This window comes from Meriones unguiculatus, chromosome 8, assembly GCF_030254825.1.
Source record: "Meriones unguiculatus strain TT.TT164.6M chromosome 8, Bangor_MerUng_6.1, whole genome shotgun sequence".
NCBI classification, from domain to species: domain Eukaryota; kingdom Metazoa; phylum Chordata; class Mammalia; order Rodentia; family Muridae; genus Meriones; species Meriones unguiculatus.
Genome location: NC_083356.1, coordinates 73,309,650 through 73,327,993, shown reverse-complemented (window position 1 = coordinate 73,327,993; position 18,344 = coordinate 73,309,650). Strand labels below are relative to the sequence as shown.

The 18,344-nt window shown below is 53.1% G+C and overlaps 1 long non-coding RNA gene across 1 annotated transcript; it reads left to right on the top strand.

Moving 5' to 3' along the window:
- Nucleotides 1-1,646: 1,646 nt before the first annotated feature.
- On the top strand, nt 1,647-16,708 carry LOC132655874 (uncharacterized). The gene is made up of 3 exons (XR_009593793.1): nt 1,647-2,349; nt 15,803-15,953; nt 16,321-16,708. It is a non-coding gene; the product is annotated as an uncharacterized LOC132655874 (long non-coding RNA).
- The last annotated feature ends 1,636 nt before the right edge of the window (nt 16,709-18,344 follow it).

The following is an 18,344-nucleotide window of genomic DNA, read 5'->3' as shown; positions in this document are numbered from 1 at the left end:
CTGATGCAAGGATGTGAGGGAGACAATCCCGTGGCTCATGGCATCAGGCTCAGCACGGGCAGGTGGGGGCCAGCCTTACCCTGCTGGATTTGAGGGGAGGTGCAGGGCATGCTTTCCCCAAGGGTGCGCTGCCTCTGCTTTGCAGCAGACAATAAGAGAATCTATAGGGCGCACTTCGAGGGCCTGCCCAGAAGGGATGAGGAGGCAGGGGAGAGATTGTGTGTGTGTGTGTGTGTGTGTGTGTGTGTGTGTGTAGCTGGCAGGAGTGGAGAGGCAACAGGGCTGAATGAGGGAGCAGGGAGAAGTGTCAAGAACCCAAGAGAATCTGAGTGTGGGTCCTGGGGCACAGGGAGTCAAGGGCTCGCACTCTGCTGTGGTGTAGACCCCCAAATGTGCAACCAAAACACACCCTAAATTCATTCTAGTCCTAGCACCCAATGCCTGAGCCGGAAGGCCAGCACGGCTTGCAGGCGGCAGCCCTCCCCTGTGGGTATCCTGCCCTGCTTTCTTCCCCTTGGGAGAGCCCCAGTTCTGCCAGATTTGTGCCCTCTGAATGGTCACCTTTTAAAACAGCATCTCATTAAAGACCCCACAGTTCAGGTCATTTGTGCTGCTGTAACAAACTGGCAAGATGGCTTACAAACAGGAGAGGTTCACTGCCTTCAGGGATAGACGGAGGTAGAGGCAAAGATTCAGGCGCCAGGCAGGCTTGGTGGCTGACGATGTGAGAGGAGCAAGCAGGCTCCCCACGGCCTCTCTCACAAGGGCCATTCTTGGGGCCAGGGCTCCCATCTCCAAAGCTCACAGCCTTCTTGTTTGTTTGTTTAATTTTATGCTTCAGAGTGTTTTGCCTCCTATCTGTGTATCAATCATGTGCATACAGCATTCGTGGAGGCCAGAAGAGGGCACTGGATCCCCTGGAACCGGAGTTACAGATGGTTGGGAGCCAGGATGTGGATGCTGAAAATCAAACCTACGACCTCTGCAAGAGTAGCCAGTGTTCTTAACGGCTGCGCCATCCCTCTGTGACACCCTCCCATTTTTAAATTTTGTGTGTATGTAGGGAGAGAGAGAAGGATCTATGCAGAAGAGTACAGAGGCCACTGGGTCTCCTGGAGCTGGAGTTAGTGGTTGTGAGCTGGGGAGGTTGCTGCTGGGAACCAAACTCTGGTCCCGGGGACGAGCTGCAAGTGTTGCCGCTCCTAACCCCCCAGTCATCACCCAGCTCAGGCAACTACTTCTCAATACAGTGCAACAGCTGAGCAGCAGGAGGGCGGCATTCAGACCACATACCTGACCTCCAAATACAGCCACTCCTTTGTATGCTTCGTTGTTTGTGTTGAGACAGGCCCTCATGTAGCCCAGGTTGGCCTCAGACTCGCTAAGGACGGACTGCCGATCTCTCTGTCCCTACCTCCCTTTCTGGGACTATAGGCAAGCCCTGCTGAAGTCACATTCTGAGAATATGAAGACTTAGGACTTCAATCTGTCCGTCTGACGTCATCAGATTCCCCCCTCCCCCCACAACAGGTCTTGGTCTGGATTCTGAAGAAGACTATAAAGAAAGGCTGGAGTATCCAGTTTTTGGGGGGAGTATACCTTTTGGGGCAAGGATGAAGGGTGGGGGAGACAGGTAGTAGGTAGCCGAGGAGAGAGTTAACGTGGACAGGCCCTGCTGAGCTCTCTGTGGCTGAAGCCAGTCCTGAGGCCACCAGGGTTGCCTCTCCAAAAGCCTCTGCAATGGTTAATATAGGTGCAAGACTGATAGAGTCTACAATCAGCAAGGAGTCAAGCCTCCGGTCACGCCTGTGAGGGATCTTCTAGATCCGTGTGGCTGAGCTGGAAGACCCCCCTAACCGATGGACTGAATGAAAAGGAGAAAGCTATCAGCAGTGATTACGTTGATGGACACTATGTAGCCAGTGGCCTCAAGAGTCTGCTCTCAGGATTTCCCCACCACAGCGGACTGGAGCCCCAAACTGTGGGCTAGAATAAACTTTCCTTCCTGAGATGGGATGGCCTCATCTGAGATGGTGTTTGTCCGGCAACGTGTCAAAAATGAAAGTCTCTCAGTACCTTGTGCTCTGGCTCCCTCCTCTGCCAGCTGTTGAGGTTTCTGTGGGCACCAGGAGATGAGAGGCAGGCCCACCTCCTGTGTCACCTGAGCCTACAGGGGCTGGTTCCACAGTTAGCCTGCTTTATGCCACCAAGCCAACGGGCACCACGGGGCACAGGGTTGCCAATCCACCTCCAACAGCCCCTGCTCCCAAGAGCATCCGTTGAGGTGCTGGCTGCCTGTGCAAAGGCTTTCTACCAAAGTGTCACCAGGATGAGCTAGAACCTTCTCGGGTGAGTCCTACACAGAAACGGTAATTCCTCTCCTTGCCTGCTGGTCCTGGCTTGAAGGCCCCACTGTAACCAGATGCAGCCACGGCTTTGAGCTCAGTGAGTGCTGCGCTGAGACAGGAGCATAGCTTCCTTCTCCCCAGTCCCCTTCTTCCTTTCCCTCCTATCCCAGGGAACTGAGATGTCTACCTGGAAGACTGGAGTTACGGGGAGAGAAACACAAATCTATCCAGGAGGCGTTTGTGTGTGTGTGTGTGTGTGTGTGTGTGTGTGTGTGTGTGTGTGTGTGTAGACCATGTGTCCAGGGCCTGGGCTCACCACCTCACCACTGTGGTAGGCTCTGGCTCAGGGTGTTGCCCAGGTGCCTGCTCCAGTATTTTTTTTTTTTTTTCTGAGATAGTTTGTAGCCCTGGCTGTCCTGGCTCTGTAGACCAGGTTGGCCTTAAACTCTGAGACTCTCCTGCCTCTGCCTCCCAATTGCTGGGGTTCAAGGCATGCACCACCATGGCCTGGCTCCCTGCTCCAGTATCTTATTAAGCCACGGCTTTAGGGAAGACCAGTGGGCATCATGACCACGTCTCTACTGCAGCCCTCTCTGGCCATCTAATATGCCCCTTGATCCTATGGTGGTAGGCTCCTTTTCCATCAGCCACCATGCCCATTTTACACATAGGGATCTGGGGCCACCCAAGGACACAGCACAGGGCAGCAGAGGTGGCTGGTCCTCCTGAGGCCATCCCATCTGTCTCTGCAGTCAGAGGTGACGCTTGCCTGCTGTACCAGCCCAGGGTATGTCCAAGAGGCCAAGGTCACCAGATGGTCACTCAAGGCAGCTGCTGTTCTGACCCACAGAAGCCTTTTGGAGATGGCTGGCAGCCAGAGCTACCACTGAGGGAAAGGATAAAGGGCTCTGAGCTGCACCCCATGGCCAGTTTCTGTCTGGGGCGCTGTGGTCCCTGGTAAGGGGCAGGCTGTGGGGTCGGGCAGACCCGAGCTCATTCCTCCTCACCTCCTAGCTGTGTGGCCCAGAGCCAGCCTTGCTTTTGGTTCTCTCCTTGCACTCCAGCCGACTGAGGGGCTGTACGGCTGTGTAGCTATAAGACCTTCGCCTAGACATGACCATCTTCTCCCAGGCAAGACAAGGGCTCCACTCCTGGTGCTTGGCCAACCAAGACACACCGAGCTCACCCAGCGTGCCTAGTTCACATGACAGGCCCAAGTCCGGCTCTGACTCCCAACCCAGCGGTCCTGGTCATATTCCAAAGGACACTGAGGGTGATCTGTGGGCGTGGAGATACGTAGGGGGCGGTGGCAGCCCAGTGTTGACCCCACAGGTCAGCAGACACTCCCATAGCAGGTACTTACCCAATCCGTGCTGAATAACCTAGCCTACATTTAGGTGTGCGCATGGATGGATGGATGATTGGCTGGCTGGATGGGCAAATGGCACAGTGGCAGGGTTACCTAGCTCTGGTTTGTCCTGAATCCCAAGCGGCTGGTGTGTGTGTGTGTGTGTGTGTGTGTGTGTAGCACACTGGCCGCCAGCAATCTCCTTCTTCCTGCTGGCTGAGTCACTGCCCTGGGCTTGTCCCCAAAGCTGGAAATACAGAAGAAAGGAAGACACAGAGACCCCCAGAACCTCACCGTCAGCCTCGTTCTGAGATGAGGAAACTGAGGCAGGGGAGAGTCCTGGGGTGGCCAGGAGCTGTAGGCCCCTACCCCTGCCTAGCTCCCTCACTGCCACAGGGGGAGTCTCAAGCCTCCTTTGCTGGGTTTCTGGAAACTGGGGGTGGGGTGGGGCCAGTCCGCACACGTCTGATTCCCGGAGGCCTTGTCAGTCATCCTGAATCCTCCACGTGGCTCCCGGGAAGCCCTGTGGCCTCTGCCCAATGAAACCGCCCCCCCTCCCCACAGAGACTCTTCCTCATTCTTCCTTTCCTCGCAGCCTCTCTTGCCCTAGTCCAGACCCAGGAGCCCAGCTCTGCCGCCTGCGACCTTGGTTGCCCAGCCCCCAGGCTGGGTCCTCGGCCACAAACGGGAGCTCTCTTTCGCCTCTCTGTGGGCCGCCACCCCCACCCTGCCCTCTAGCCCCTTTCCTTTTCTCTCTCTGCCTCGTGTCGTGTACTCTCCCACAGGGAGACTCCCACCCACAGCCGCCTTCCCCCTCCTCCGCCCTCCCTCCTCACAGAATGCCAACTCTGCAGCTTTCGAGCGACCTTGAACAGGCAGCAGCTTGGAGCTTGGCTGGGAGAGCCCGGGAGGGGCCTCGGAGCTGAGCTCTGCAGGTTGGGTCTCGCTGGGCGGGACTGCGCCGAGCTGTCCCCCGCTCTCCCCTGTTTACCTCGCTGTATTTCTGCCCGCTGGCCCTTGCCATCTTCTTTACTGTTTCCTTCTTGCTCGCTATCTTTATGGCACATCCCACTGTTCTAAGCCAGTCGCAGGGAGGCGGAGATTCTTGGCTTCTGTGTTTAGAAACGCCTGGACCAGGCCTGGCACACTGCAGTTGCTCAGAGCCAGGCCAGGGACAACACCATTCACTGAGCGGTCCCTGGGCGTCACAGCTCTGTGTGCCTAATATCGTGCTAGGACCCTATGGGAAGACGGGGAAACCGAGGCAAGCAGTAGCAGGCCGTGGAGTCTAGACCTGAACCCTCCGCGTTCTGGGTCCTTCCTCCTGTCACCGTCTCTCTCCAGCCTGGGGCGGCAGGTGCATCTCCGGCATCCTCTGGAGAAGCAGAGGGTCAAGCAAACGCCCCCGCCCAGGCCTCAAGGCCATCCTCAACCCGGGCACCACGAGCTCAGCCCGCGCCCACCGGGAGCCGGGGAGGGAGAGAAAAATGAGTTTTCCCGGCGCCCGGTGGCGGTGTCAATTGATCGCGCGCGGGCGGGGGCGCGCGGCGGGCTGGGGGCCTGGCTCGCAGCTGCCTGCGCGCAATTATCGGGAAAAAACCCGGGCGGCTGCGGCGCTGAAATTAGTTATCGATCCCCCGGCGGGGCCGCGCTCGTCGCTGACGGCTGCAGACCCCGGCCGGGCCCGGGGGCGGGGCCTCGCCGGCACTCCTCGGCATCCCCCTGCTCCTGCTCACCCCGCGGTCCATCGCGGCGCAGTTGACCGCCCTGTCCTCCTCCGCAGGGAGAGCGTGCCCGCTGGGCAGTCGGGCGCCTAGGAAAGTTCGAGCATCCTGTGAAACTGGGCCTGGGGTCGTTCCTGACTCTTGATGCTGGGAGAAACCTCTGCCCCGCTGAGGCATGCCTGCCTGGTGGCCAGTGGGAACATTTACACAAACTATTCTTTTCTCTCTCTTTTTTTTTTTTTGGTCTTTGGAGACAGGGGTTCCCTGGCTGGCCTGGAACTTGCTCGGTAGACCAGGCTGGCCTCGAACTCATGAAGATCCGCCTGCCTCCGCCTCCCTAGAGCTGGGATTAAAGCCGTGCAGCACCACCACCGCCCGGCTTATACGAAAGTAATTTTTTCGTTTACACTTACTTGTGTAGTGTGTGGGTGGCACGTGAGTGTCCTGGTGTGCATGTGGGGGTCAGAGGACAACTAGAGAGAGTGGGTTCTCTCCTTTCACAGTGTAGGTCCTGCGGATAGAACTCATGTTGGTGAGCTATACGGCAAGCTTCTCTATCGGCTGAACCGTCTGACTCTCCTGGACATTTATACATTCCGTGCAAAGCACCGAGTCTTGCCAGAAGTGTCTGGAGGAGATGTGACATCCTCCAGATGGGGAAACCAGGCCAGCAAAGGCAGACAGCTGGAGATCAAGTGCGCAGCTGGCCTCAGCACTCCATATCTGGCTGGAGAGTGGGTTAGGAGCGCCTGGCTCCTCAGGGCAGAGCCTGGGGGAGCCAGTCTGGGCCCCCTAGCCATGCTGAGTAGGGTCTGCAGCTTCACACCGGAGGGAAAGAAAAGGCGATGCCAGCTGGCACCCACCTCTCTTCTCAACAGCAAGCTAGGAGAAGAGGGAGGCACCAGTCTGGAGGGAGGGACATGAGTTCCGGTCTTGACCCACCCTGGAGTCACCATTCTCACCACGGTGTGAACTGAAGCCAGTCTACCTGTCCCCAGGCCTTCTATACTGGAGGAGGGGTGGGGCTGTGTCTCCTGAAGCTCTTTTGGGCACTACTGCCGATCTGCTAGTCACAGCACGCGAGTGTGGGTGTGGGCGTGAGTGGGTGGGATTAAAACAACAGAAACAAGGTCTTTCTGTGTAGCCCAGGCTCGCTTGACTCTTCCTGTTCCTGCCTCTGCCTCCTGAATATGGGCACTGAACTGCCAGTGCTGTACGTTTTCATGAAACAGGAGCTGTTCGTCCTGGGTGTAGTGGGACCACTGAGAACAGGCAGCCCCTGCGCTCCCTCTACACCACTCCACATACCCGTCGTCGGTCGTCGGGGGTTCAGGGGCCTGAAAGATGGGACTGGATTAGGGTGGGAAGGTGGTCACCAGGGAACACTAAGGCCAGCTTGAACAGGAACATGTACCTGGGTGGCGTAGAAAAGCTGGGAAAAAGCCAGCGTGTGGGGGGGGGGGGGGGCGGTGCTGCCCAGAAGCAGGCTCGGCCACAGCTAGGGCAACTCACGGATCATGGGAGGAGTTTGAACAGCAGGGAGGGTAGCGAGGTCAGCCCACCTCCTCTGCTGGGAGCCTGTGTTGTCTTAGGGCGTGGCCTGCAGGAAGCCTGATTGGAGGCGTGGCCTCATGTGATCCCTGAGTCTTTGTTTCTTTTTCTGTAATATGAGGGTAATGGTCTTCACCACAGAAACACTAAGGATTTGGAGCTGGGTTTGAGTCTTCCCAAGCAAGTCCTAGGGCCTGAGCATAACTGTATTAAATGTTAGGTCTGGGGATACGGCTCGGCTTGTAGGCCTGATATGGCAGATCCTCTGGAATCCATCTCCGGAGCAGAGCAACATAAACCTGAGGGTGTCGTCGCTGTAATCCCAGCACTTGGGAAGCAGAGGCAGGAGGATGAAGAATTTAAGATCATCCTCATCTACAGCTTCTAGCCAGACAAGGCTACAAGCAATCCTGTCTGAGAAACAAACAAACAAACAAATAAAAGCAAACAAACAAACAAAACCAAGTGGTTGCCATGAAGTCACCGTGAGGTCCTGCTGGGTTTGCCTGCCGTCCTGTGTCCTGGCTCAGGAAGTTTGCCTTTTTCTTCTCCTCCTTCTCTTTCTTTTGGCCGGAGCCTCAGCACTACCATTTCCTTGGTCCTTTGGTTTTTCTTTAAAGCTCCCAACTCCACCACGTGGCTGCTTGTCCACTACATGGCTGACCTCCAAGCAGCCTCACTGGGCATGGATTTTTCTCTCTCCTCTCCATCGACCTCACCTTGGCAGCTGCTGAGGCTGTCTTTCTTTGAGTCTTTGACACAGGGTCTCACTCTGTGACCTGGCTGGCCTGGAATTCACTCCGTGGATGAGGCTGTCCTGGAGCTCACAGAGATCCACCTGCCTCTGCCTCTCAAGTACTGGGATTAAAGGTGAGCACCACTAGGGCTGGGTAGATGGCTCAGAGGTTAAGAGTGCCAGCTGTTTTTCCAGAGGTCCTGAGTTTAATTCCCACCAGCCACATGGTGGTTCACAACCATCTGTCATGAGATCTGGTGCCCTTTTCTGGCTCGCAGGTATGCATGAAGGCAGTATGGATTTAAAAAAAAAAAGTGTGCATCACTAAACCTGGCTGTGATTTTCCTTTTAAATGCCAATAAAATTGTCTGTGAGCTTCAAAACAAAGCAAAGCAGAAAGATGCACCCAACTCCTGTTCCCAGCAAGTGTACCAAGTGCACATGGCCACCTGCAACTCCTGTTCCCAGGGATCTGATGTCCCTCTTCTGGCCACCGCGGGCCCTGCACTCACACATACACGCCCACAGGCAGACAGAACAACTGAGGATAAAATAACTAAGTCTTTAGATTTTTATTAATAAACCCAAACTCCACCAAGTCAGTCAATCAAACAGGCCAACAGGCTGGTCTAAGGGGCAGGTCAGCTCTCTGCTCCTCTCTCAACTTCCCTACAGTGGGGGCTACAGAGCCGGCGGCCCCCAGGGTCCGACCTCCTCTGGGACAGTGTCAGCCATGCCACTCTGCTGGCCACAGCGGCCCCAGCCTGCTGCCAGAGGGAGACAGGTCCAGAGGGACGGGTGGAAGAAACGTGGGGTGAAGGGGCTTGCTGTTTCTTCTCCCCTCTGGAGAGTGGGAAGAAATGGGGAGTAGGCGTCCCTCCTGGCCGGCTGTCAGGAGACAGAAAGGTGGGGAACAGGCTGGCTTGGGGGACGGCACTCCTGGCTTGAGGCAGGCGGTGGTGTGGTTCCCGGAGGGGATAGTGTCAGCTCCCACAGATGAACGCCTGGGGCAACCATCTGTGGGGCCGAGAGCGTTCCCAGGAGTGCACACGGAGAATGTCTGTGCTGAGAGTCAGGGTGTCTCTGTGGTGCAAGGGCCAAGCCCTGCGCTCCTGGGGGAGCATTCCGAGGAACTGGAACACGCACATCTGGAGACAGGTGTGAGGATACGTTTGTCTCTGCAGGTGTGGTGGGTAAGTGCCTGTGTTTGTGACATGAAGGTACCTGTTTTGGGTCTATAGGTACGTGTGTGTGTGTGTGTGTGTGTGTGTGTGTGTGTGTGTGTGTGTACCGTTCCATGCCTGCAGTACTCAGTGGTGTGGGTTGGCATGCCTGTGTGCACTTGTGTCTAGAGGCACCTGTGTGTGTCTTGCATGTGCCTGTGTGTATCTGCAGGTACTTGGGCTTCAGGCTGCATTTCTGTGGGGGTGACTGCTTCTGTATGGGGGATGGGCTTCCCCATGGATGCACACAGATGGGCGGGCGTGCAACAACCCACATGCCTGTGTGTTGTTTGTGTGTAGCTTCATTATCTCTCTGAACACCTACATGGTTTCCCATATGTTCTTGGGTAGTTCTGCACACATGTGTACTGTATAGCTACTCGAGTTGCACAGGAGTTTCTGGGTGTGCTAGTGTCTGTGTTTGCCTCCAAGTGCTTTCAGAATGCACGCTCATGGGGACACAGCACAGCACACTCCTGGGGTCACAGCACACTCACGGGGAACACGGCACACTCCTAGAAACACAGAACATTCATGGGGGGCACAGCACACTCACGCAGAGGAAGGCATTCTCCTTGCTTCTGCAGCACTTGAGGCGACAGAAAGGACATGGCAGGGCTTGGCTGCCCGCTGCTGGGCAGAGGATGCCGAGGAGGAAGCGGAGCCAGCAGTGTGGCCAGCTGCCCCTCGCCCGGCTGGGGTTGAGGGAAATCGTTTCTCCCACTCTCCAGGCATCCGGGGCTGGCAGGGGCAGCGGACAGCAGGTGGCCTGGAAGAGCAGGCTGAGGCTTTCCAGGGCCCCTTGCCAACAGAGGCTTTCACAGGCCTCTGAGCTCTCAGGGTCCACTATGCACCTTTTGCGCCTGCCTCTGCATCCAGCGCCCAAGGCCAAGGGTCTGGCTTCTCTTAATGTTTTCCTTGCTCAGAGCTGGACAGCTAGAACTGCCTAAAGCGTTAGGTTCACGTGCCTGTTTTCTCCCTCCTGCTCTCCTTCTCCATTTCTCCAAATCTCCCTCTTTATGTCTATTGCTGTCTTGACAGTCCCATGCCACCCTCCCCAGGGTTGGACCACGAGCCTCTGGACACAGTTCTTCATCCTCTGAAGACTTTGGGGTCACTCAGCACTCTCTGTCCCCACTCAGAGTCCCTCCTGATCACTACCTCACCAACCTACCAGTTCCCCCCCCCACGCAGCCTTCCCCAGGGACCTCCGCCTCGCCCTGTACCGTGGCTCTCCTTGGTTGTGCCTTGCTTGCCTTGCCTCTGAGGACTGACTGGTAGACTTTCTGGCTTCCCTGTCTCCCTTCTACCTGTCCATGAGAAGGACAAAAGCTGCTCTCTTCCAGACCTTTCTGTATCCTAGTCCCACTTCCCCCTCCCTTTCCATCCTCCCTCCCCCTTCCATCCCCTCCTGTGCCTATCACCTCATTCCTACTCTCACTTCCCAGCGTTCATCAGTCAGCTGTTCTCTGAATAGTGCCTGGGTCAGCCCCACCCTAATGCCTCATGGGAAGAAACCCAAATCAACCTACTAGACTCAATGGTACCCTACTCCCTTTGTGTGTGTGTCTTGAGGCCACTTGTGATAGTCATTTTATTTTTTACCTGTTTATTTACTTTAGACAGAGCATCAGTATGGTGCTCTAGGTCTAGCATCACTAGGTCCTGACAGGCCTCAAACTCACTATGAGAACTCATAGAGATCTGCTTGCCTTTGCATCCCAAGTACCAAGATTAAGGGCCCCACTGATGATCCATCTTGATTGTTATCTTGACTCGATTGAAAAGCACCTAGAAGCTAGGCAACGTGGCCCTCGTATGTAACCTCAGCACCAGGAGGCAGAGGCAGGTAGATCTCTGAGTTCGAGGCTAGCCTGGTCTACAAAGTGAGTCCAGGACAGCCAGGGCTACACAGATAAACCTCGAGTTGAAAAACCAGGAAAAGAAGAAGAAGAAGAAGAAGAAGAAGAGGAGGAGGAGGAGGAGGAGGAGGAGGAGGAAGAAGAAGACCTAGATTAGTAATTACACACCACCTATGGGAGAATCGGGGTGCGAGGAAGGTCCAGCCCTGTCCTTAGTGACATGGGAGAAAGGAGAAAGACAGCCTGGGTACTGGCTGCCTCTCTCTCTGCTTCCTGGCTGCTGAGATGTGACTTTGCTCCAGCAGGCTCTCCACACATGGAGCCTGAGGCATCTGAAGCCACAAGCCAAAAGAATCCTCCTGGTTTTAAGTTTTGTTTGACACAGGAAGGGCGTGTGGGATAGGGTCACTGGGGTGCTTAACGTGGCGATGTGATTCTCATCTATGTTATTGGGAAAGGTCTGGAAATACAGAACTGAGCGAGCTGCATCCCTGTTGTGCCCGTACTCAGGAGGCAGAAGCATGAGGAGCACAAACTCCAGGGGAGCCTGGGATACATGTGCAGATCCTGTCTCCAAAAACTGATGGCCCACACCTTCAGTCCCAGCATGTGGGAGGCGGAGGCTGGCAGATCTCTGAGTGAGAGATCAGCCTGGTCTACAGTGAGTTCCAGGACAGCCTGGGCTCCAGACTGAGACCGTTTCTCAAAATTTTTTAATTAATTAAAAAGAAATAACTAGAGATGGGGCTGGAGAGCTGTTTCAGTGGCTCTGGGAGGAGCTCTTTGCCAGCTGCAGATAGTTTAAATCTGAGGAGTCTTGAGAAAGAATAAATGGCAGAGCCCAGAGAGAGAAAGGTAGGCTCTGAGAAAGAAGAAGGCTGCTGGTGCTTCCTCGTTGCTGCTCCTGGTTGCTGGAGACACAGTTGGATGAGAAGTTGGAGTCATCCTGAAGCGAAGACTGGACTTCCCACATGGAACCCGAGGACTCTAACCAGCAGGAAGCAGCTAAGAGAACTCCCCTCCTCCCCACTAACCTTTCTCTCCTACCTGGTGTTGGGATTGGGCTGAGGAAGGGAGGAAAAGGCGTAATAAGGTGAAAGTAACAGCAACAACAGACAGGCAAACGTAATGACCTAAAGCTGATTCTCAGGATGCACAAGGCAGAAGGAGACAACCGACTCCCGTGTGCTGTCCTCTGCTCTGTGGGGACATATCACCACACGCACACAGACACACACAACAAACAAACAAACAAATAAATGCATGTAATAGAAGATTTTTTAAAAAGCTAAACCCTTTGGATTGGGACAATAGGAAAAAGGCCTTGAGGCCAGTTCTTGAGAACTGGCCAGACCCCATCCATAATAGGGTGAAGGATATGAAAGAGTAAATTCATTTGAAAGACTTTCTATTGAGGAGTAAGTGCCTCTTGGACTCCCTTCCAGCACAAGGGCATCTAGGATTCTCCACATTTCTTTACTGTGCTTAGCTACCCAAGCCCTCAAAATCTCCGGCAGCCATGGTCTAAGAGAGCCCAGCAACATTCAGTGGAGGCCCAGACGTTGGTCTCATCCACATGGTCTGTTTGGCAGATGTGCAAGCTGTAAGAGTTCTGGGGTCACAGAGGCTTCTTCTCAGCCTTCAAAGGAAAGCCAGTGAGTTCAGGAGGTGTTAGTCCTCGAGTGGGTGATGCAGAGGGGACCTCAGGATGCTGGAGATGCCAGGAATGTGGAGCACCTGCCAAGGAACCCACAAGCAGCAAGTGGAGCCAGCCAGAGAGAGAGCCATGTGAATTAAGTCACAAGGCCTGGTATGGAGCTGGTGAGAGCTGTGATGCCATCACGTGCCCTGGATGGCAAATGGCACAATTTAATATCTCCCCTTATAGATTTTGTTCCTCTTTGGTCCATGCCTCCCTGTACTTTCCCTTTCTGCTTACCCTGTAATTGTATACAAAAGTATGTAATTTACTTTTTTTTTTCTAAAGATTTTATTTATTTGTTTACTGGCTCTTTGAGATGGGGTTTCTTTGTGTAGCCCTGGCTGTCCTGGACTCGCTTTGTAGACCAGGCTGGTCTGGAACTCACAGAGATCTGCCTGCCTCTGCTTCTCTGAGCACTGGGATTACAGGCGTGCACCACCACACCTGGCAAGATTTATTTTATTTTCTATATGATTTTTATATATATGGGAGAGACACTTGAGTGCAGTTGCCCTCAGAGGTCAGAAATGTCAGATCTCTGGATGCTGGAGTTCCAGGTGGATGCTGGGACCTGAACTCGGGGTCTCTGCAAGCGAGCTAAACACTGTTAACTGCTGAGTAGTTCCTCCAGACCTAATTAATTGTAATTTCATGTGCATTAGTGTGAAGGTGTCAGATCCCTTGGAATTGGGGTTACAGACAGTTGTGAGCTGCTATGTGGGCACTGGGAATTGAACCTGGGTCAGACAATGCTTTTAACCACTGAGCCATCTCTCCAGCACCCTTACAGATATTTGCCCTGGATTTGAGCTTGAACTCTGAGCCATCTTAAAACTGTTGATGCTGTGGGGACTCTGGGAGAGGTGCTGAGATTATTTGGTGTTTGGCTCACAGGATGGACATGAGGGTGGGATGTTGGGGTTTAAGGCAGTGTGTTCAGGTGTACGTTGGTACGGGTTAGCTTGCGATGTTCATTTTGATGTCACTTGGCTGGACGGAGTGCTGAGATTAGAAAAGCCTATCTCTGTGAGGATCCTTCCGAAGAATTAAGGAGGCATATCTTCTCTGAATGTGGGTAGCTGCACAGGTTGATAGATAGAGTAAAAAGGAAAGAAAGAGAAAAACCTTAGTGAGCGTATTCTCTCTCTCTGTATTTCTCTGTTTCTCTGCGTGTGTCTCTTTCTCTCTGTTCCTTCTTTAATGATAAACTCAGCCAGGAGTAAGAATAAGTAATTCTTGCATTTAGTCGTCCTGAAGATATTTTGCTCACAGCTGTGTGACACTAGCACACCACTCGGGTAGTTCTTTCTGCTCTGCCTCTTGAGTGGTTGATGTGTGTGGTTGCTTGAATGAAAATGTCCCCCATAAACTCATGTATTTGAATATCTGACCCCCAGCTGGTGATTTTGTTTGGGCTGCCAGGAGGCGTGACCTTGCTGCAGGAAGTATGTCACTGTGTGCAGGCCTTCAAAGCTTCAGGCCTCGTCCAACTCCTGGTTTGTTCCCTCTGCTTCATGAGCAAGATGTGGGCCCTCAACTTCTGCTCAAGCCTCTCCCCCTACTGCTTACTCCCATGCTGTCCTGCCATGATGGACTCCTAGCCACTTGGAACTGTTAGCCCAAATAAACCCTTTCTCCTGTAAGCTGCCTTGGTCATGGCGCTGTACTGAAGCAATGGAAAGGTAATGAATACACTGTGTCTGGGGCTCTGGCCTTGGCCCCCTGGCTCCCCCGGCAGTGCCCATGGCACCTATGGCTTCCCACACTAGTTTCAGTTCTGTTATCTCCTAAACATCAATATTCATCATGCCTGCTGCCCTGGGCATCTCCGGTCACACAAGTCCTTCCAACCCTGAACTCCTCCAACCCACTCCTCCTCCATGCCGGCCTTATGAGGGAACATAGCCCAGCCAAAGGCATCTAGTCACCCTTGCCTCCTGCTCTCCCTCATCCTGCCAATCACTGTCTGCACTCGGGGTTGGCTGAGCTTCTGGGAGGTGGGTTTCATTATGTGGGGAAAAAAATCTGTAATGATTTCTCCCCAGTTGACATTTCTCTTTCTGCTCTCCTCCCGGGACTCCAATAACACGTGTCAAATGCTTAGGGTGAAGTTATTGCTCCTTCATGCTCTCCTCTGCATTCTGCTCTTCCTCCTGCTTCTCTTCCTTGATATTTCCCCACTGGCTTCATTTTGCATAATTGTATGTGTTATGCTCTGTCATTTATCATACCCCATATACTTTTTTATCTCAGACACTGTCAGCTCTAAAACTTGAATTCAGGGCTTGGATGAGATGGCAAGGTAGGTAAGGGTGCTTGCTGCCAAGGCTGACGCCCTGAGTTTGACTTTTAGGATGCACAGGATGGAAGGAAAGGACTGACTGCCATAAGCTGTCCTTTTGTCTTGTGCTTGTTCTTTGAGACAGGGTTTCTCTGTGCAGTGTAACAGCATGGGCTGGTGCTTTGCATTTGATTGTTACTTTATTTGCTCCCCAAGGTCTGCCTGCTGTCTCTTACCAGCAGATACTCAGGTATCCCAAAATGATGTTTGTAACCTTGCCTAAGAAATTATTTCTGATTGGCTGATTAAAAGGCCTAAACATGGGTGGGCAGAATGGGGTAGGTGTGGCCAAGGTTGGTGGGCTTTGAGGAGAGGGGGATCATGGGAAGGAGATACTGTGAACCTCCCCCAAAGCCCACATGGCTCAGGAGGTGCAGACCCGAGTGGGGAGTGTACTGTTGTTTTGTAAGTGACATGCCAAACCGCCTTCTAAGTATTTGCGCTCACACACATTTGCAGCTCATCAGTGCTGCATAGCCTTGCCCAGAGACACTTCTGTGTGCAGGAAAAAGCAGAGACTCCAAGCTGGGCCAAGGGCTGAGGTTGACTACTGAGTGCTCATTCCTAAATGGGGCATCCATATCAACCCCCTCATCAAGACATCGTGCAAGAGGGCAGAAGGAACAGCCATCTGGAGGGCGGGGAGGGGCGCTGTGGGCGTGCTGTCTCCCAGGCATGCCCTGGCCATTGAACTCGTGAACTTACTGTAGCTGTCATTACTTACTGCAGTGGGTTACAAAGAAGCAGAAAGAAGAAAAGAACAGGAAGGAGTGGAGGGGAATGTATTGGGTGTTTTGGGGAAGTTGGGGGTAGAGGATCAAGATACATGTTACATGTATGAAATTGTCATATGATAAATAAATGTGGCTGGAGAGCTGGCTCACGGGTTAAGAGCACGGGCTGTTCTTGCAGAGGACCTGGGAGAGATGCCCAGCACCCACATGGCAGCTCACAACTCTCTCTCCAGTTCCAGGGAATCTGACACCACCTTCTAGCCGTCACAGGTGTGCTGCCTGCATGCGGCAATAGACCTATTTGCAGGAGGAAGAGGAAGGAAGCAGAACGCCACCATGGGTTAATGTGGAGAGAAGTACATGGCCTGATTGGCGTGGATGGAGGTAATTGATCCAGATGAAGAACTTTAGCAAGTGTTTTGGGATTATGGGTAGGAGGTAGCCCAGAGAGAGATTATTAGAGCAGATGGCATGGGATGCGGGCTTAGGAGATAAAGTAGCTTCAGGGGTAATATCTGCCTTGTCCCAGGTAAAATAAGGCTATTCTCAAATCTATCAAGTGTCCGTGTCATTTACTGATTGTAATAGTAGGTTAGACAATACCGCCATGATAACTGTAGGGCTTAAATAAACATTAGTAGACCATACCTTTAAAATAGCCACAGCAGTGTCGCCTTGGTTATCCTGGAACTCATGCTGTAGACCAGGCTAGCTTCAGACTCAGAGATTCACCTGCCTTTACCTGTGCTAGGATTAAAGGCATTTGCCAGCACCACTGGAGTTGTCCCTTGAAGAAGAAGAGGAAAAGAAGAAGAAGAAAAAGAAGAAGAAGAAGAAGAGGAAGAGGAAGAGGAAGAGGAAGAGGAAGAGGAAGAAGAAGAAGAAGAAGAAGAAGAAGAAGAAGAAGAAGAAGAAGAAGAAGAAGAAGAAGAAGAAGAAGAAGAAAGCTGGTCTTGTAGTACAATCCTCCTCCCATCTCAGCCTGCTCAGTCCCTGAATTCCAGAACTGCGACCATTCAGAATCCTACCCATCTCCTTCTTTTCTTTCCAGGGCACTTTTCCTCCTACATTATATATCTGGCTTTGCCCCATGCTGAGACTGAGCCCATGGCCTTATGTTCCACCACTGAGCTACATCTCTGCCGTTATTAATTATTATTATCAAATTAAAATTTTATTTTTAATTAATTATTATTTTATCCTGCTATTCATTGAAGGTTGGCCTCAAAGTCAGGCTCCCCCTGCCCCTCTCCTGAGTGCTGGATTGTATCTGTGCGCAAATGTAGTTAGGACTGTCTTTTTTTTTTTTTTTTTTATTAGATGTCAGGGACTGCAAATTTTGGACATTTTTGTGTCTGTGTAAACTTCCGACATTGTTCTGGAAAGCAGTTCCTTGGGAGCCAATCTGTCCTTTCAAGTCTTGCTTCGTGATTTCTCAGGCAGGACTCCGACGGTGCTCACTCAGGGCTAGTTCCTTGGAAGCAAGCAGGGTCTAAAGAGCAGCAGTTCTGTGGACGGCTGGGGGAGGTGCTCTTCCCACGCCCGTGGGAGCGGTGTGCTCAGCCCCTCCAATGGTTCTTACTTTGGCCTTTTAGAAACAGCTGTAGCAAGCCTTCACAAGACTCGACTGGTAAACGCCTGTGCCGCCAAGCCTGGCGACCCGAGTTCATCCTCAGAGCTGACATGGTGGAGGAGAGGGCTCCCATAAGCTGTTGTCTGAACTCGACATGTGTGTTATAACACACACACACACACACACACACACACACACACCACATGCTGGGCAGTGGTGGTACGCTCCTTTTTGTTTATGAGACAGGGTTTCTCTGTGTAGCCCTGGCAGTCCTAGACTCACTTTGTAGACCAGGCTGGCCTTGAACTCACAAGAGGTCCTCCTGCCTCTGCCTCCTGAGTGCTGGGATCACAGGCATGCGCCACAACAGGTACAAGTACAGCAACATTAAAATCACTGCTCGGGGCTCAGTCACAAGGGCTGCACGAATGTGAGTCCCTGAGTTTGGGGAGAAGCCTGGCTTAGCAGTGAGTCTGCTGGGGCGGCAGAGACAAGGGGTCCAGCAGCCAACCAGCACCTAACTGGCTCAGGTTTAGTGAAAGGGGTTGTCCTGAAGAGTGATTAAAGAAGACACCTGACCTTGACCTCTGGTCTCTACAGGCACCCCCAGACTTGCACGAGTATCCATGTGATCATGTACACACACTTAACACAAATGGGCACACTCCCACAGGCTGTCCCACATAGACACTAAAATAATTCAATTAATTAAAAAATTCAACACAATGTCACGTATCATATACTTCTTTTTGGCCAAAAGTGAGGCATTGGCCTCTTGAATCCACTAACCTTTCTCCCACCTCTCAGACATCCAGACCCCATTACCCACAGGCACCTAGGGCGTGGGCTCTGGCCCACTCCAGTCCTCCTTGCCCAGTAGACACATGGGTATTTTCAGACTGCAGACCTCACCACCACTCTCCCTGCTTTCAGTCCTCCTGCTCCTCATCTCAAACTCTTGGCCAGGCCAAGCAAGCCAAACGACCTGTCATCCTGCCAGGGGGTGCTTCTCTTCAGCTGTCTGTGTGCAGAGCTCTGGCCTCTTCTCCAGTCTCAGCAAGGAGGGGAAAGCCCAGGTAAAGTACTTCCTGCTTGAGGGAGGGGAAGAGCCGTTTTCACCCGGGCTCTTTATGCTGAGCTTGCTCAGTGATGGCTGAAAGGAGTGAGAGAAGACTGGTCTCAAAGAGGGATGAGGCAGAAGA